The sequence below is a fragment of the Boleophthalmus pectinirostris genome, unplaced genomic scaffold (assembly GCF_026225935.1).
Source record: "Boleophthalmus pectinirostris isolate CB_2022bp ecotype Guang Dong unplaced genomic scaffold, ASM2622593v1 HiC_scaffold_8, whole genome shotgun sequence".
Taxonomy (NCBI): domain Eukaryota; kingdom Metazoa; phylum Chordata; class Actinopteri; order Gobiiformes; family Gobiidae; genus Boleophthalmus; species Boleophthalmus pectinirostris.
The window spans coordinates 38,902,407-38,904,588 of NW_026571515.1; positions in this window are offsets into that span (position 1 = coordinate 38,902,407).

The window sequence follows — 2,182 nt, forward strand, 5'->3', positions numbered from 1 at the left end:
ATCTAAAATCTATCAGCGTGCAGACACTTTAAATAGAACAAGGAGAAATCGGGCTATTTGGGATTTCTAAGGCGAACAATAGTGGATGTGTAACGAGTAAACAAAATGAAAGACCAATACAAATTTGGGATAATGTTCATTTGCAAATATGAACTAATAACTCAATTCACGACAGACAAAGCACAATTTAGGTAAGAATTTGAGATCGTTTTAAAGGTTTTTTAGTGTAAAACTTTTCTTGTCTGCTTGGAGATGTCATTGCTTTGCCTGAAATTGTCCACAGTATGACATTAAACCTATCTGTCTCCACCAGGCCAAGTATTTGTCATCAATAAAACCATGTGTAACTGAATAAAAGTGTCATACTGTGGAATATTTTGGGCACAACAATTAAGGATTTGCGTGTGACGTGGCAGTAATATGACTTAAAGTTTTGGCAGCCATACTGGAGGTCAAGGTTGGTCAAGGTTCAGTTACTACTATTTACCGTATTTTCCACACTATAGGGCGCACTTTAATTTAATAAAAAAAAGAATGTGCGCCTTATAATCCAGAGCGCCTTATATATGAATGTATTGTTGTGTCTTAGTGCGACTTTAGTAAACTACAAAGCCACACCACTTGCAGCATTACGGCTCCCGTAGTCAGGAGCATCAGGAGTAAAACATACTGTGATTCCTTTTAATATCGAAATGGCACGAGAGACATGCTTACAATGCCCACTTTAAACTCAAGGCTGTTATAAAGTGAAAGTGCGAGCTGCGTGGGAGCAGTGGATGAGAGAAGGAGAACACACATTCACCAAGACACGGAGACAGCGCCGAGCAACTTATGCCACGATCTGCCAATGGATCGTAGACGCCTGGGCAAAGGATCAGTATCAACTGTGGTCCGAGCTTTCACCAAGACTGGAATCATCAGTGAACTGCCAGAACAGTAACCACACTGACTTGGATAATGACGAGAGGGATGTGGACGTGCTGGACGCCGTCATCGCCCAACTGTTTGAACAATTATGAGTTATTGTGAATACTTTAACAATTTTGTGTCTCAGACAGAATTTTTTTTAAGTGTTACAATTGCACAAAGTTGAGAATTATTGTGAATGCATTAAATAAAGTTTGACTGACTTATCCAACTGTTGTGTTTCCTTTAATGCGCCTTATAGTCTGGTGCGGTTTAAAAGTTCAAAAATAGACCATTCAATGACAGTGCGCCCTATAGTGCATAAAATACGGTAATAATGGCTACTTTAAAGAGCGCAAAACACATAAAACTGTCCAAAATTGCCAGCTCGTTAGATCAGCCGTCATTAGAAAGATATAATGCTGAACTCATGCTCCTGGGTCATGGAATAAATCCGTAATTCTGACACTCGCTCTGTGCCCAACCTCCAGTATCCAGATATTTATAACTACTTCATTCATTCTACATCGTCCTATGCCAACCAAGAACTGGGGTAAGGGAAGTTACAAGGGGTTAGAGGCTTATAAATATTTGATAGCGGAATGCGTGAGATCTTTGTTGATCACGAAACCATCAAATCTGTTCCGGAAAACAGCCAGGGTGAGTAGAATGGGGGTCAAAATCAGAACCGTAGTTACCTCGGGCACTGGAAATTGAGGGAGAGATTCCGTGCCGGCGAAAGTGAAAACCGCACAGCGCATCCTTCTTATTTTATCGCACAAAATACTCCATATTGTTCCAGATAGATAGTTTGACCTCCAGTGTGGCGGCATAAACAACAGGTCACATGCTTTTGTGACGTAGACGCAAAACCTTAATAGAATCTCCATGGAAACAAACAGCTGTCAGACTCTCCACCTTTAAGTTAATACTTTGATTTAGAAAGGTTTGAACATGCTTTTAGAATTCTAAGCTATCACATCTATTTAATTTTGATTATAAATATAGCTTTGATTTAGTTAATTTTAATTTTACTCAAAGTTATTCCCAGCGTTACAGATTTCAATTTATAATTCTAGAAAGCAGATCAACACATAAACAAATGAGTGACCACACATAAAAGCTACAACTTCACTGATAAAAATGCATAAATTAGACCAAAGCCAGCACTGAACCTAAAGTAAAAGCTGATACCTGATTTCGAATGTGCTGGAGAACAATGACACGTGGAAAGCACAAAATGTCTTCAACCAAGTGTTTCAAAGTAAGGCCCCAA